Source organism: Chrysoperla carnea, chromosome 1 (assembly GCF_905475395.1).
Source record: "Chrysoperla carnea chromosome 1, inChrCarn1.1, whole genome shotgun sequence".
NCBI lineage: Eukaryota > Metazoa > Arthropoda > Insecta > Neuroptera > Chrysopidae > Chrysoperla > Chrysoperla carnea.
In genome coordinates, this window is record NC_058337.1 from 69,569,909 (window position 1) to 69,589,067 (window position 19,159).

General features: G+C 28.2%; 1 protein-coding gene across 1 annotated transcript in view; it reads right to left on the minus strand.

Annotated features, from left to right (window-relative positions):
• LOC123290522 (alpha-2Db adrenergic receptor) overlaps positions 1-19,159 on the minus strand; it is an 867,920-nt gene that overhangs the window by 208,592 nt on the left and 640,169 nt on the right. The window lies entirely within an intron of this gene.

The following is a 19,159-nucleotide window of genomic DNA, read 5'->3' on the forward strand; positions in this document are numbered from 1 at the left end:
GAAGTATTTTGTTGGTTGAAAAAACTAAGACTAGAGAAACTATCTCTATAGATATGATCAAAAAATAGATTAAATTCAAGAGTAAATTTTGCGTTAACCAATCCATTCCACTTGATAATTGACCAGTTATTTGAAAAAATTTATACAAATTTATCATATTGCATAGAATAGAATTTGCATAGCCTAATAAATACATGCTAAAGAAGAGTAAAACAGAATCATTGATACAGAAGTATTTATTTACTTAAAAAATTTTTCCCACTGTTAACAATTTTCATCTATCAGACATCATATAATGATTTTATAATGAAAGTATTTTTTGCCATGTTAAAACTACATATTTAAAAAAGTGTAATAACACAACTAATATAATTTTAAAAAACTACACCATATTTTTACAAAAAATAAATGGTAACAGTTGATAAAACAGAATTCATATATAACGAAATCCATACGTTTTATAATTAATTTTTATGCTTCATTAAATAATTTTTTTTTTTCGCATTTAGAATGTGGAAAACAAAATGATACAGGATGATTTCTTGGCCATGTTCACAAAAAGCATAGATTTTTCGATTACATAACCAAATTGCTAGCTTTAAGCGCAGATCACTCTTTTGTGTATATTTAATAGATTTGTATATGTAAACAAATACTTTTGATATAAACAAATACAGATCACTCTATTGTGTATATATAATAGATTTGTATATATATACAAATACTTTTGGTATTTAGTTATATAGGTATAAGTCTTAGTCTATACTCTGTATGAAATTAATAGCTTACTTATACGGAACTAGCAGTTACGCAACCGCTTCCCTAGGGTTATTAAATTTTTGAAAACAAAGATATCGCGTTAAGGCCGTTCCCTTGCTGTCACTTATTCGCAATTCCCAACTTCATGGGTTTTAATTTTTTGTTGTGGAAGCCTGGAAGCCTAATGATGAAAAGATAGCATAGCAAATGCAGCTTGCTGATAACGTAACTTTCTATTAGGCGAAATAATTTTTAAAATCGGTTAACTAGTTGATGAAAAATTGACGGATTTGTATATATTTATGAAAATCTTTCAATTTTTCATCAACTTGTTAATTCTTTCGACTAATAGAAAGTTACGATATCAGCAAGCTACTACTATTTTTTATGAAAATCCGTCAATATTTCATCATCGAGTTAACCGATTTTAAAACTTATTTCGCCTAATAGAAAGCTACGTTATCAGCAGGCTACATGGACTATGCTATCTTTTCATCATTAGGCTTCCAGGCTTCCACAACAAAAAATTAAAACCCATGAAGTTGTGAATTGCGAATAAGTGAGAGCAACGGAAGTGACGGCTTTAACGCGATATCTTTGTTTTCAAAAGAAAGTTATCTTTGATTGAATATCCGTCAATTTTTCATCAACTAGTTGACCGATTTTAAAAATTCTTAATAATAACAATAATATAATTTATATCGGAAATGGCACATCCTGTTGAAATAAAAAATCCCCAATTTTGCAAAAATATAAAATTATTTTTTATTCTTGTGTGAATTTCATTACTTAAGCAAAAATAACCAATATAATTTTTGTATAAATAAAATCAATCGAAACCATTTTTTTTCAGTTCTAATCAAAGTTTCGTAAAGTTCTAATAAAATTTTTGTCAGTCAAGTTCAAATTATGTCATTGTATTTTTATTGTATAATTTTAATAATCGGTTTAATTTTGTTTTAATAAATTAAAGATTTAATATTGTGTAAAATAAATTATTCATTATTTCAACAAAACCTTCAGTCGTTTTTAAATAGAATAATTATAAATAAATCGACGCACAGTCAAATCAAAAACACCGAAATAAATTATCGACATTAAAAACAGTAATCGAAGTATAAAATATATATATATATATATATATATATATATATATATATATATATATATATTGTCAAATTCAATCACAGAGTAGAGTTTTTGATCTATTAATATTTGATTAAAGATTGTAGATAGATATTAATGTGGTAGTCACACTACCACATTAAACCAGGTGAACCAGGAACTATTACTCCCTTAAATTTTTTCGAATCTATAAATTCCCAATTATATAAATTTCAATCCAATAACAAAAATTTCGGAAATAAAATTGTTGGACGATGTAGGTACGAAAAAAGATTTGCAAGTTAAAGTTGATTTTTATATTATCATGAATTTGGATGTTTGTCATCAAGTGCGTGACCTCCCTAGCCTTGAGGGAAAAAATTAAAAGCTGTATCAATGAAATTATCTAACTATATACATACAAATTGGTCAAGGAACATTTCGACAAAGTCATAACTGTAGATATTATGAATCAATAAAAAATTTACAGTTTTAAATTACATGTGTTTTCTAACAAAATAACCCCTCGTTAGGATTCTCCCCCTAAATTTATTAAATTGCTCATCTGTCTCTTATCAGTTATGAATCAGTACTGAATTTTAATGACTATGATAATTTAAATCAAATGCCTATCTTATATCCAACAGTTTTGTTTTCACTTCTTTTTCTCTGGGGCTAACAAATAAGGGAAGGATTAATAGTTACGGGTTAATGTGTGATAGTGTTCGGGTGCTAAGCAATCGTTAGTTTATTTTTGTTTCACAACGAGCATAGTAGAATTAATTTCAATTTTGTAAGCATATTTAAAAAACACCCATATACCAGAAAATATTTTCCATTTTTGTGTGCTAGATTGGTTGAGTGAGAGAGAAGTTGTAACTCCAACTAAAATAAATAGAAATCAGGTTCGCAGAATATGGTAATGATAATAATAATAAAATGATTAATTCAATAGCTGCGCAAGCTAAGTGAACTTTTTCTGAATAGAGAAATTTGTAGGTCTTTTTAATGCTACTATCTAAGAATCAGTGTGTACTCCGATTGTCTGAAGATTCTATGCATGAGAGAGTGAACAGAAATTAAAAAATTAAGTGCCTTAGATTATAGATAATGTAATTTGTCAAAATAAGTTTTTAAGAATCATCACCACGCTCATCCAAGCGCTTCTGCTATTTTGGGGTGCATACAAACTAGCAAATTATTGTGCCGCATCTTGTTAATCCTAAGCAGGAGAAGGGCATTAAAGAAATTTTTACGAAAATCTGCATGTACCCAATATACCAATAGCTACTCTTTTTCAGAAGAAACTTCATATATAGGTAGGTACTTTGTATAATTTTTGAAAAAGCACATAACAAATTTTGATAATTTAATTTTGTTATTTAGTGCCAGGATATCTGAGGATTCTTCAATTATGGAAATTGATTAAGTTTGTTGATATTATTATAAGTTTAATGTAATATTGTTTTGAGTAAAAGTCCTATCGAAAAAGAAAGCTAATAATTCGGAAATTGAAACTACAAAACTATTAAAGGTACTATTTTTTGGTTTCTAGTTTGCATTTATAAACGATTCATAAAAGTGCTTCGGGTACACTGAACTATTAACTAGAGATATACAAAATGGAGAAAAAGCCAGAAAACACGCAAATACTCATTAAGGCGTTTGAGAAAACTAAAACATATTTAACGAAAAATTTAAAAACGAATAATTTTCTTAAAGCAAGCAAATCTTTTTTATAGTTCCCCTTTGTATAGAAAATAAAATTAAAATAATTTATTACCCGCCCGCTTGATTACCCGCCCGCTTCACATGGGTTACAAGTAAAAACCACCGCTTTATAGCCACCGCTCTTTTCCGATCTCGTTTATCCCTCTTCCACAACACTTGAAGGGTTTGTTTTACGCAGCTAAAAGGTGTGCACAGTTTGCAATTTTTTTAATTGTAAAATAGTCATAATTCATTGAGTATATCACAAAAGTAAATGGCCTTGAATTATTTAACATTAATATTTTAAATTTTTACAGAAATCTTTAATTTTTGGTTCAAATTGATAATGATAGACCTGGTCCATCTATAATCATCATTTTGAACCATAAATTAAAGATTTCTGTAAAAATTTAAAATAGTAAATGTCAGACAAAATTTTATTTTTTTTACTATTTTAAATATATCTTTATAAATTATAGCGCATGCGTTATTCTGATGTATGAGCTATAGTACAGTTTCATTAAAAACCATTCGCTAGTTTTATCGTGAAGAGTAACAAACAGCCTTACTTTCAAATTTATAATATATAGAGATTAGTCAGCACCTTTTTCTACTTATGGGTCACAAACCTAACTTTTCAAATGAAATGAAATACTCTCTTCTCATTAAATCAATAATGAGTAGACGTGTGAAAGTTTGCCAACAAATAATATCTAATACTTTATATACCTTATAACTTATACCTTATACCTACGTATAGGAAGTATTATTTTAACTGTTCAAAATCTAATAATATAATTTAAGCTCGTTTGCGATCCTGCAATTAGTAAAGTAATCCACCCATTTCACCATTCGTGACATGTGAGTATGGTATGCATGTATTATATGTGTGTATGTTTCATAAGTGGCTTTAACAAAACATATAGAAATAAACGTTATTAGAATAACATATTGAGTATATTGAGTGCTGTTTTTAAGAACGAAAATCACTTTTTGCTTAGGATCATCTTTAAATCGTGTAAATGCACATTCTCATTATTATTGCCCTTTTATATGCAAGTAAATTTTTATCATATAGATCTATATTGACGTTTAATTATTAAGAAAATTATAAGAATCGGTACTAAAAAAATTAAAGTGTGCGTTACGGTTTGAAAATGGATTATAGTCCGAAACAAATGTAAAAAGTCGAAAAAGCAAATTAAAAGAATCTTTAAAATTAAAACAAATATAAAATCGTGGCTTGTGTTCGTGAGATAATTATTTTAAATTATCAATATCAGGAAAGAACATTTCCCGAGCACGACATACAAATTTCAGCTAGAAATCCACAAACGATAATCGAACGAAAATGGACTAACTATGTAATTATGAACACATACACTAAAATTTTGTTTATAGCATCAGTGCTTCTAAGCGTCACAAACTTGAGACTAGGCTAAGTAAATTAATACACTTTGGAAATAGATATAATTATTATATCTATTATATAATAATATATATTATATAATAATAAATATATAGATGTGTATTAGACATCCCCATAAGCCTACAGATCGTGTTTTCGAGGTCATGAAATGTACCTATTACATATTCCCACCCCTTCCCGTTGACCTTCACTTGAGGAAAACTTATGCGGACAAAAATGGCAAAGGAACATTATTGATCCGATTAAGATGGCATTTATCAATGCCAACCTATATGTACGAATTATTATTACCTCTTACAAAATGTACCTTGTATAATTATTATTCTATTTCTATATTGTTACATAAATAGTCATACATCATGTCACGATAATTTATCCGCAAGGTGTTCCTTTTGTCCTCACAAAACGTTTACCTACAAGAGAAGTATACTCTTTGTCATTAAAATCAGACCAGTTAAAACATTATTACCACAAAATTTTATGTGATGAGAACATTTAGAATGTCTTAACTAGCGCGATTTTAATGACATATAGTATACTTACCTATATAATGGAATATATGTGTTTTGTATGCCCTTCTTGTTCGTTTTGTATTTTCAATTCTACACCTTTTACATTTTACTTTCTTTTTAAAATACACAGGTATAGTGTCGCACCTTCGATGAAAATTTACATTTTAATGTTTTTAAACACATTTTAAAGATACAAAAATGAAAATAGTCTCGTTTTATAATACCAATCATGTTTAAATCTTCCATGGTATAAATATAATATAGCATAACAAAATACCAAATTGAAATATTAGTAATATTTCGAAATACCAAGAAAGTGATTACGATAAAATATTATTTTAAACATAAAATACTTAACTCAACTTATTATTTAAGAAAATAAAAGCATATTCTTGGCTCTGTCGGGTCTATACTTTCTAGTTAGTAATTGGGAATATTCATGTATTTTTTTAATTCATTGTTTAGACCGTTATAACATAGTAAAAAATATAAATACTGTTTAAAAATGGTGTAATTAAGTGTAAAAAACATTTAAAATATAGAATATTTTTTTAAACGCAGCCTTTTTATATATCCATTATAACGCAGTAATTATAGTATACATCCATGGTAATAGCATACCAAGTAATTAATACCTAACAGTATGTAACAAGGCTGACAAGGCACATACTATGACGTCATGTCCGTTTTAAAATTTGACTTTCCGTTTTAGAAATTTAAATTTCTCTTACTGAATTTGTACTCTGATTAATTAATTTTAAGTAATTAAAAAGATATCGATTACTAAAATAATGGTTTAGTTCAAATGACCAACCAATAAAGTTACGGAAAAAAAAAATTGAACCAAATTTAAATTTCATGAATATTCCCTATTGTCTTTGTATAGATACAGTCTCATTGATTACAATAATAACCTATAAGAAACTGATAGGTACAAAAGAATGATCGAAGATACATCGTCTCCCAAGGTACGAGACCGTATTTTATTCAGAAGTATTTCGAACATAAACTTACTACATATTGTATAGAGTAGGTTATGTTTTTGTATAATTTATTTTTATCTATTTTTGATTTGCATATCGTAATTAGTTTTCTACATTTTACTACTTTGTCATATAGGGTCGCTTATATTAGTGTATAAAAATTGATGACAGGGGTATGGATTAAAGGATCATCTGACATTTTGTTTCCTGGAATTTCTCCAGTTGTTATGGTGATTATAAATATATCTGCTTTGGTGACGTGATCACAAAAATTGGACAGCTTTTTTATAAACTCTGAAAACTTGATTATCCTACGATGTGGTTGTTACACAAATAGACAGTGGAGCAATTACTGTAAATTGTGTGATGTAATATTACTTAGCACCACAAACACAATACAAATAGAACCAAGAAAGTTGAATTGAACTGTTATCATGTTTAACTTTCAGAATATCTCTTTGTTTTTGAAATTTGTTTTAAAAATCATCAATCTGTGAAAGATGTAACACTTATTAATCATCAAATTCAATAAATATCTTCGTTTATTATAAACATTTAATTCTTCCTAATGTCAAGCGATCAATTTAATAGGATCAAAATAGGAGCATCCTCTTCCCAATGAAATGTCAAGTATAATTGTTTCTAGGCAATGCCCATGTATAAATATAGTAATGAAACGAATTTGTTGTTAGGAAATATTCACTAATGTATCTGCATGATTTTTGGCGCTTGTGTATCAATTTAGTCACTCATGTATTTTTGGATTTTTTCAAACCGCTTTCAGTAAATAAAATGGATGGTTATGGCTAAAGTTTCAATATTGTTCATTCGAATTTTGGAAATCGTAATTTTTATAAATATCTTAGTTTGAAAAATTAAGGGAGATTTCCGGGACCGTTAAAAAGTGGCCGTAATATGAGTGCGACTCATGGAATATAGAATTAAACAAACTTACCTATCGCACTGTTAAATACTTTTCTTGTACCGATTTTAATTGACAACAATTCGTCACTGTCATAAAACGGTCGTTAAGGACACCGTTCTCCAGGGAAATCAAAGCTTAAAACTGTTTTTTTCCATTTAAGTAATGTTTATGTTTTTAAATTATATCAGAGGGGGGAAGGGTGTCCATAGCACACATTATAGAAAGATCAATTTTGTAACAAATAAATTTTTAAAATAATATTTTGTGTACAGGCTTATTAAATGTCAAAAATTAGTCGTAAATATTTTTTATGTACAGTTGTGCATCATCGCTGGTTTGTTAGTGATCATGGAAAAAACAAAAATTAAAAAAACAACAACCATAAAAAAAAATTGTAATTACTTAATAATACCTTCCACGAGTAAAATCCAGGGCTTACATTAAAATCATTTTTTCCAAATAAAATAAAATATTGATAATTTTTTAACCACCGGCAAAGACACGTAAAGAGAAGAAAATAAAAAAAATCTATTTTATTGGCGAATTGGTTGTATAGCCTTAAGTTATAATACCACCTGTTGTCAAAAATGTTTTATCTACTATATGTGTAGAACTACAAGCCATCTAGTACAAGACCAATAGTATAAACTTGTTTTTTTTTTTAGTAAAAAACAAAATTTATATTGAGTGTCTATTGTTAACTTTACAAGAGCTTTGCAATAATTTTGTATGATTTGATTAATGTACATAAATTTCGACTTTGTTAGGTTTTAATTCATCTACTACACTTTACAGTCCACATTTCAAAATTAATGGATCAAAATGTTAAATATAAGTTCAACAAAACAAGCCCAGAGCAAAATTACAGCCCGCTTTTGGGTATTTATAAACTTTTGAAACATTGCACATAAATAAGTTATAATATTTTTAAATATTTAAGTAAATTTTGGTTCCTATAAGTATTGGCACGAGCAGTAGTTCAACAGATGATGCGCGTAAATTGCCTCAAGCTTCTAAATATGCACAGAAAAGGGTGAGACAAGAGATAGTTTTTTTTACTTTTTTAGTGTACTGAAGTATGCATTTCACAAAATACTTTCTATTAAAAAAAAAACCAGTGCATATTGTGAAGGTCATGAGAAAATATAATTTAGCTTTCAACAAGTGAAAACAAACAATTGACTGAGTTAATTGTTGAAATACCATGTATAGACAGTTTTGATGAGGCAATCGTTTGTTTTTTGACGTCTCGTAAATAAAAAAAGATTTCCACTCTTAAATAGCCACACACACATAACTGATATTCCCCTATTAATACAAACTACAAAATTTTCACCTAATTAGCGCCCTCGTGGTAAACAGTGATGTTTACAAGAAAATATTTCAAACAAAAGTTGTTTATTTTTTTATCAGGAACATTTTTTACATTTAAACATTTGTTCTATCTCTAACGGTTTACAAGATAGGTCCTACGGACCCAAGACCCAATTGACCTATGTTGCTCATTTACAAACTCGACTTCACTTTTTACGTCCTAAGCACGCTATAAAGCTTGATATCTCTTTTCGTTTTTGAGTAATCGTGATGACAGACGGACAGACAGACTATGTATATTTTATATATACATGGTATAAAAACGCCATTATATATCTTTGTGTAATTTTCTTTGTCATAATATTCTTTTTTCAGTTGTCTATCTCATCGAGAGGCATCTTTCATTTTCAATTTGAAATACAAGAATTGGTAGACACGTAAAGAAGAAAACGAATAAATAAGATTATTGTAAACTAGCAATGGATGACAAAATATTAAAATCGCAAAGGTCAGTGAAGCATGAAGCGAAATCACTCCCCGTAGGATACTGTTTGACTTACTCCATATAAAATATCATAAAAGTGTCATTCATATCTCATCAATTTTTATATATTTTAATGTAATAATATATTCAAACATATATTATATATACAAGGAAAAGTGTTGTACCATGATATTAAGGTCCCTTCGATTATCGTCCAGTTTCTTGAAGTCGGTTTACGAGAAAGAAACTGTCTAAAATGAAATTTTACCAACTAGAATAAAAATTTCTGCATTTATTTATAGACTGATTACTATATTTTATATTTAAAATTATATTATATTCACTTTTAAAAATTTTAACGTAGAATTTGTATACTATTACAAATCATGACCTTCCTCAAACCAACGTTAAGTAAAATAAATAATGTAAAATTTTGAAGACGCAAAGTTTGAAAAGACAAACCTTCATATACTGATGATGACAATCGATAACTGATGAATACTTTAATTTTCAAGAAAAATATGGTGTATTGGCGAATAATGATACTTTAAGAAGGGAAGGTGTTATAAGTTTGACCGTTATGTGTGTAAGCCTGCCTGTCTGTCTGTCTGTCTGTCTGTCTAAACGGATCAACCGATTTTGATTTTGTTTGGAAGGTAATTTAATGGAAAGTGTTCTTAGCTAAAGAGTGTTTCAAGTGCAAATTTAGGATTCCGTACCCTAAAAAACTAAAAATTTGCAATGATCTTCCAAATCGGCTCAGTTTGGCTTTAATGAAAAAGGCAATTTAATGAAGAGTGTTCTTAGATATGTTTCAAGCGCGAGTTTAGGGTTCTGTACCCGGAAAATTTGTCGGGAATTTATTAAAATTTTGAAAAATTTCACTTTTTATGGTTTTAATATAAATAAACTTACTTTAAAAATAAATAAATGTGAATTGTGACTAGCGGTACAAAAGTCTACCAGATTATACAAACGTAAAAGAATACCTCTTGTATTTTACATAGTTTGATACCTTTAAATATATAATATCAACATAAATATTATTATGAAGAACAATTTTATTAAAACATTTCATAGCTAATAAAATATTTAATTGAACGTAACTTTAAGCGTACATAAATGCATACATACATACTTACCTACTATACTGGCTGATTTTTAAAAAAGTCTTCAGCATTTTCTTATGAAATCGATTGAAATATCAAAATACCGGTCTTTTTATTTTCGGGGAGCGTAGAATGAAAAATGTATCGCATTTTTATTTCCGATCACGCTTTCCAGGTTCAACTTTGCTTTTTTAAATGGACCTACCTATTTTTTGTAGCAGATTCTAAAAAAAGGACCAAAATTTTTTTTACAAATCTCAATTTTCTGTTTGATTTTCAAGTCGTTTAAAGTTAAAAGCTGTAGGAATGAAAAAAAATACTTGGAATAAGAATTTGTAGAAAAATATAATTATTTTTAGAACTAGTTAGTTAAAAAAAACTTCTCTAAGCGGAATCTATATAATCTAAAATATCTGAATGAAGATGCCTTAAATTGAGGCTTGGGAAAAAGTATTTAGGACAATTGTTTTTAATACAAGGAGTAATAGAATTTAGTACAAAAAATAGATACTTCCAGTTAAAAAAACACAGTCGACCATCGCTTGACCCGGATGGCATACTTACTGTGAAAATAAAACTAGACAAATTTTTTTCTGATATTAAAAGGGTAACCAAAAAAACTTGTCTATAATACATTGACACGCTTCGAGTATGGATTCCTTGCACTAGAAGAAAGTTCATACATGACAATGAAAAAAAGATCATCATACAAGCACAGAGTAAAAGGCTCTTATTAATTTTCGAGATAAACGATGCCTAAAGTTTGGAAATCATAGGATTATATGAGCTTTTTTGTTACTGTTTTTTCAAGAATCTTAAACAAAAAATTAAATTTCTATACTATTATCATATGTTTACGTAAATAAAATAAAGTAATCATGCAAAAAATAATTTTCTAACTTTCCTCAATATTTTATGCTAAGAACCTACGAACAAATTTTTTCCCTTTGTAGGTAAGATATAATTGTCCTGAAGAAGATAGATTTGGTGTATACGATAATGTTTTCAAGTACTGTAGATCTATTTTTTGCTTATATGTCACGATATATCTGCGAATAGCATTTCTTAAGTAAATAAGCAACTGACCACAGTAGGGTTGGGGTTACTTTACAGCTGATCCAAAATTAAAAGCTTTGAAACGATGAGAGAAACGAAAATATTTTGAAAGATCAACTACTCTGGTTTGAAATTTTTATATGTAATATGCAAGGTATACTAATTGTAAATTTAGTCCCAAGTTTGTAATGCTTAAATATTTTGATGCTATGAACAAAATTTTGGTGTAGGTGATTATAAAATCACCTAATTAGTCCATTTTCGGTCGTCTGTCCGTCTGTCCGTCTATCCGTCTGTCTGTCAACATGATAACTCAAAAACGAAAAAAGATATCAAGCTAAAATTCTTACAGCGTACTCAGGAAAAGAGTGAGGTTGAGTTCGTAAATGAGAAACATAGGTCAATTGGTTATGACCTAAATCTTGTAAACCGTTCGAGATAGAACAAAAGTTTAAATGCAAAAATTATTCCTTATATAAAAATAGCCAACTTTTATTTCAAACATTTTTTCGTAAACATCACTGTTTACCCATTAGGTCGCAAATTAGGAGTAAATTGTATAGTATGTATTATATGGGAATATCACTTATGTATGAGTGACATGTATGTATGTGTAATGTGATAGAGTAATCAACACTGTCTATGCATGATATTCCAACAATTAATTCAGTCAATTGTTTATTTTCACTTGTTTTTCATACAATCAATAGTTCGATATATTGATCGGTATATTGAAATTTATCTCCTAATAAAATTTTTTTCCTTATAGAGGGCAGACCATAAAGCATGCATACAGAAATTGAATTTCTTTAAAGTAATTTAAAACATTTATTGATTCAATTTTATTATAATATTTTTTACTTTTAATTTTTCAATGGGTAGGTACCTGAGTATGGTTTAGATGAGTGTAAGCCCGCACCTGATATCTACTCATGTAACAAACCTAAGTACGAATTTCGGATAAGTATTTATTATTGAATCAGCCTGTATAAAGTAACTATATTTATTTTATATTATAAAGGTAAAATATCTCTCTATAAAATTTCATTATTTATGTAAGTAATGTTCTCGGAATAATGTCATTATACCATAGATAAATTATATTATAATTCATATAACTAAGAGAAGGAAATTGAAGTCATATAAAGAGAAAACCTATGGTAAAATTATGTTTTATATTAATTCATTGGCACAAGGTGTGGGAGTTTAAATAATTATAGCCCCAAAATCGGACACCAATGAAAATCATGATATAAATTAATTAAAATTGTATTCTTTGGGCTTGATTTCCTGGAAGTAGAATTACATTCATACTTGGAACGCACTTATTTCGTACCACAAGAAACAAAATCACTCACACAATGGTCATGAAATGCACCAGCAAAATTACGTACATTTAAAATATACCTTGATATACCATCATACGAAAACGGTAATATTCTCATATGAAATCCACTATGCTTTCGAATTGTAATACTTTAGAAATGAATAAAATAAATAACAAATGGCAGAAAAAACTTCAAACTTACATAGCTTTTTCTTTTTACTGGTCTTTCAATTTTGTAGGTTAAAATCAAAATTTTCAATTCTGTTTAATTGAGATTTACTCCACAGGTTATTTGTATTTATAATTTATGTCATTGTTTTATTGACAGCGGTCGAAATACTATAGTAAACAAACAAAAATAATAAATTAATTAAAATGCGTTCATTTTAGGTTATATGCCAAACTATAAGCCTACAAATAAGTAATGTTGTTTATTTAACAATAAAATTTACTCTTAAATAAACAATTTCACTGTAGGTACATATTTATCTATATCAATTGAAGTGGAAAATATAACTATTTATATTATTCAACTTAAAAAAATTTTTATTAACAATTTAATAATAATTTCCTCATATTATTCAAAACATTTAAAATTAATACTAGAAATACGATAATTTAAACACTAATCCTACAGCTTTTAATGTAGTTATTATCCTGCAGTCATAATCATTTAATTCTGTTTATTTATTTTAATGATTTCTGAATAGGCAAATAAATGTTTGCTATTTAATCGGACATTGCAAACAATTTCTTTTCAATCAATTCATATAATACGATAATGGACTTTTTCTTATAAAATTTATAAATTTTGGACGGAATGTTTCTAAAGAAAATTACGTGCTTATCACGATGTTGACCATAAAAAATTAAACCACTCACATGTTTTTGAGCACGCCTAAATAGTTAAATATCACAACACAAAAGCATTAAATGAATTTACCAATTAATAATTTTGAATTTACTTTTAAATGGTTTTACAATAACGTGTTTCATCGAATAAATTTCTACTTTTTAATAATTATACCTACTTTAAACAAAAAACCTACTTTAATATTTTTTTACCCGTCAACGCGTTTAAATATTTCTGCTTTTCAATAGTTCTATTGTCAATGAACTCCGGACATTTCCCGAATTTCCATGGATAAATGTTAAGGTGTCACAAAAAGTCAAAGATACTAAAATTTACTTCTGCGGAACGAATATTAAATTACAAATTTTAATATTTTAGAAGAAAGAGAAATACTCAAAATATTTTAACACTTACCTTTTTTTTGTACACTCTGTAGAACTGAATTTAGAATAGTGTACTTTGAAAGGAGAATTATTTTGAAGTAGTAAAATGTTCAAGTTTATTATTTTTAGGAGTATATTTTAAGTGAAGTTCAATTCTTTTAAATTAGAAATAGACTGAAATAGAAATATTAAAAAAACAAGTGAAAACAAACAATTGATTGAGTTAATTGTTGAAGTACCATTTATAGATAGTGTTGATTACGCAATCGTTTGTATTTTTACGTCATGTAAGTAACGAACTAGTAATAACATATAATACATACTATATAATTTGCGCCCTCACGGATAAACAGAGAGGTTTAAGAAAAAATATTTCAAAAAAAGTTATTTAATTTTTATAGGGAACATTTTTATACTTAAACTATTGTTCTATCTCAAACGGTTTACAAGATAGGTTCTACGGACCCAAGACTCACTTGACCTAGGTTGCTCAGTTTCGAACTTGGGCTCACTTTTCAGATAACTGGAAATGGTTTAATTAGGTGATTTTATGAACGCCTATACAAAAATTTTATTGGTATGATCAATATTTTAAGCGTTACAAACTTGGGATTAAACTTAGTATACCTTGATATATTTCATATATACATGGTATAATTATTTAAAAGTTATTTTAAATTTTATTTAAGTAGGGAAATTGTAACGTAGGAATGTTTTGGCGTAGAAAAATAAAACAGTTTTCTTTGATGCTTCAGTTAAATATTGTTGTAATATGTAGTAACTGTCCTTCTTTCATATAATTTTATTCTATAACAAGATAAGCATGTTCAATCATGCGTTTTATCACAAATAATAATCATATTGTTAAAATAACTAAAAAGTTGAATATAAATATAATAGAACAATAGTAGAATAATAACATAATAATCAGAATGTCAGAGAAAAATTTAAAAAACTTAAACAATAAATAAAGCGTAGTTATATTTGTTTTAATTATTAAAATTGGTTTTCTTTATTTTTATTATTGCAGAAAATATGAAAAACGAAGGTAAAATAATATAATGTAAATAACATAACAGGAATTATAGCAAAATATTCGCTATATAATTTTTTCAGGATACTGAAACAAAAATCCTTGAAACGAAAGACGTCTTTCGGCGTAATATACAGATTATAAAGAGGAATATATTTTGTAAATTTTTTTCTCATTACCACATAAAATGAATATTTCGAGTCATTAGAGCACCAATATATACTTAACTCAACTGATTCAACTTGCACCACAAATTTCGAAAACTGTAAGATATAAAATAAATTACAGATATATAGTTACAAAAATATTACTCGGAAAAACTTTTGGTCGAATTATTTTTTCATGAAGTTTTCTTTCCGTTTTGGATATGAGAATTTGGTTGGCAAATTGCAAGTGGTGCGTCTTGAGCCTTCAACCATTTTCAATCTTCATTTTGGCAAAATTTTAACAGCGAAACAAAATTTTTACGTTCTTGTAATTAACTAAAACTTGCTGTTTTTATACCATGTATATGGAATATACCAAGGTATACTAAGTTTAGTCCCAAGTTTGTAACGCTTAAAAATATTGATACTATGAACCAAATTTTGGTATAGGTGTTCATGGAATCATCTAATTAGTCCGTTTCGGGTTGTCGGTCTGTCTGTCGTCTTTCCGTCTGTCATCACGATAACTCAAAAACGAAAAGAGATATCAAACTGAAATTTTTATAGGGTGCATAGGACGTAAAAAGTGAGGTCACGTTCGTAAATGAGCAACATAGGTCAATTGTGTCTTGGAGGAGCTGATAAATGAAATTATCAGCGGTAGGTGGTAAAACACATATATGGTATCAAAATGGGCTCTATAACCTAAGTGTGTCTTTCATGGACAGCCAATTTAACCTAACCTAACCTTACTTTGTACCTACTGACTATAAAACGAAACACAAAAATTCGAAACTAAATTTGTTTATAACTTGTTCATTGTAATGAAAAAAAAATTCTCTCTATGATTCCTCATATCAAAAAGATAAAAATTATCTTAATCGAAGTAGTTTTATCGTAATTGAATATATAAGTTTTGTATACACACAAAATTTGAAGAAAAATGGCTCTATCCCATTTCATCTTCTTTGGAAATTAACGAACGAGGTATTTTGAGGTATACTTTAAAATCTTTGATATTTAGTATTTATTGCTGCTTAACCGATTGGTTGTTTTCTACTCTTGTAATATTATTCATGAGGGTATGTAATAATTATTTCTGTTGTTGTTTTCTAACAAGGAAATTATTGTTGATTAAAGAGAATATTTTACACAATACAATTATAAAAGATGTACAGATGAAAAATAATAATGAAACAAGAAAAATTGTATATAATTTTGTTTTAATTATTAATCTTATTTGTAATAAAATTTAATTATTAATTATATAATTATAACAATACACGGCTTTCTCATTTCTGCAGTTCAAGATGATGTAAGTTTAAACTGACGACAAAGTTTTTTATTTATTTGTATTTTTAATATAATGAAATAACTCTCCATAATTCATTTTTTTCTAGAATAGTTAGCTTTGGGGGGAAATGTGACTTAAAAATATTATGTCATTATTACATTTAATCGCTAAGCCCTAGGAACACTTTATCTAGAAACATTTTGTCAAAGTTATCATGGTCAATATAGGCTACTCGCCTGTGTCAATAACTGTAAGGTCCAGGTAAATTTTCAAGATCATTTGAAGATCGAGAACAGATACGACCATAAAACTAGAATTTCAGGTCAGTAACACAGGCTACTGTCCTCCATTGCCCTTGACTACTTTTGGTCCAAGCATTTTCTGAAGCTAGCATGTTTTTCTTCTATTAATTTTATTCTTTTGAAAGCTAACGACTTTCGAAAAAATGTTTTAAATAAAAATTGTTAGTTTTTGATGAAGATCAACTTTTTTATTTAAATTTTTATTCTTTTTCTTACATAGGATCCAAGTTAAGCATAGAAGTAGCTCGGAGAATTAGGTACAACCTGATGTCAGAATTCTACAATTTTTGTTAAAATTAGTTTTTAATTGGCTATCTACAAAAAGAACTGTTAGCCATCATATATTAAAATAATCCACTCTGTATAATAAGGAAGGTAAATGAATAATACATGCTGAAATTGTTTTGTCCAACAATCAATTAGAGAGGAAGTACGTAGGAAGGCAGATGTAATTATGATTTTCAAGTTGTTGGAAAACGGACATCTTCCCGACTAGAAATTGTCCCAGTACTTATATTGGGGCCCGCTTGGGATTTGTTGGGGCATGTCCCAATAGGTCTATCCCAATTGGGATCCGATTGGGAACCTTTTGGGATAGCCCAATGTAAAAATAGGCGATTTTATAATAGTTTTTCCCAACTGGGGCCTATTTGGTTACTTATTGGGAAAGCCCAAATTAAATTAAAATAGGTCTATCCCAATTGGGAACCAATTGGGAGCCATTTGGGATAGCCCAATGTAAAAAACGGCGATTTTAAATAGTTTTTCCCAACTGGGGCCTATTTGGTAACTTATTGGGAAAGCCCAAATTAAATTAAATGATAAACACGCGGTTTGATTGTTTGAGTGGGACCTGGTTGGGAACACGTTGGGATAGCCCGATGTAAAAATTAAATAATCTTTATCTATTTTTACCGGATTTTGAAAAATTTGACTGCTTTGAATAAAGCAAATATATATGTTCTTAATCTTAGTGCAGTTAATTGATTTAAAAAATTTCCTACTTTATTAAAAACAATCATAATTTTTCAATTAATTTTTTTTGTTTAAGTTATTTTTTTATAGTAAGTAAATAGTTATAAATTTAGAAAAAAATAATTTCCCTAAAAAAGTTTTAATTCAAAACGCTTTACTTCACTTTTAACTCTTACTTTGAGTATTTATAAACTTTTCGTTTTTTACATAATCTATTTTTTTCTCTTAATATTATTCTGTTATTCCTATTTCCCTTCTATTTGCATCAAAAGTATCAGTTGTTCATTTTTGAATTTTCCGCGTTTTATTTATTTAAAACATTTAACCAGATGGCGCTACGAGAAGTTTTTTATTTGTCATAATAAAAACACATGTGATTAACAAATAAAAGTGAAAAAGTGATTTTTTATAATTTTTTTTTTGGTATTTTAATTTATAAAAATTCAGCATCATACATATATCATAAATTTTTTTAAGTGCATTTACGTTTAATTGAATTTTATTATTTTGACATATGTGTAACGAACATTTTATGAGAGTAATTGAAAATGTCAATTGGACATTGAGGTTATGTAAAATGTGAACTTGGACGTCTACGAATCAGAAGATGTCGTCAAACAACTCCGCACTAGTTTTTATTCAAGTATACAAGGTAAAAATTTCGATCACAAGTTATATTGTAATTATTAAAAAAAATAGTTCTTTCGTTAATAATTTTTTTTAAAATTATTATAGATGTCATTATTAAAAAACTAGCTTCCAGTCCCGAAAACCCACTAGACGATAAAGAAATTTTGAAGGCAATGACAGCAGTGATACAAGGTGCTCGAGATTGGGATGGCCATCGTCTTCTTCGTTTAAAAAAATGATCATTCTATTGACTGGATCTATTGTATTTTTATAAATTTATAAATAAAAAAAATTGCTTGGTAATTTCCAGTTTATTTTTAATTTGAAGCTATAGGCTACATCATGATTGTATTGATTAACATGGGGTAAATGATTTACAATAAGGTAAATTAAGCGGGAACAGACCGGGATTATTCGATTGGGAACCCATAGGGCTTGCACATTCGGGAACCTATAGGGACTGCCCAATTGGGAACCAATTGGGATAGCCCCACCGGGCCCCAAATAAGTTTCTGCGTTACAGCCCAATTTGGGGTCCCAATTGGGCAACCAAGCTGGGTCCCAAGTGGGAGCACGTGAAAATTTCTAGTCGGGTTATTTTATTAAGTGTCGAACAAAACAAATGTTGCTATTATAATTCAATTATCTTCCAATTAGAGTAACAAACGGATATCCGACAAGTTCTGAGTCACATGAAAGAGAACATCCAACTACAAGAATATTCGTAAATAAAAAAGTTGGGGTTTCGTCGAAATGATGCCACTTACAAAATATTGGCTTGATGATTATCATCCCGAAAAAAACCTCCAGTCTCCAGGAAAATGAATGTTT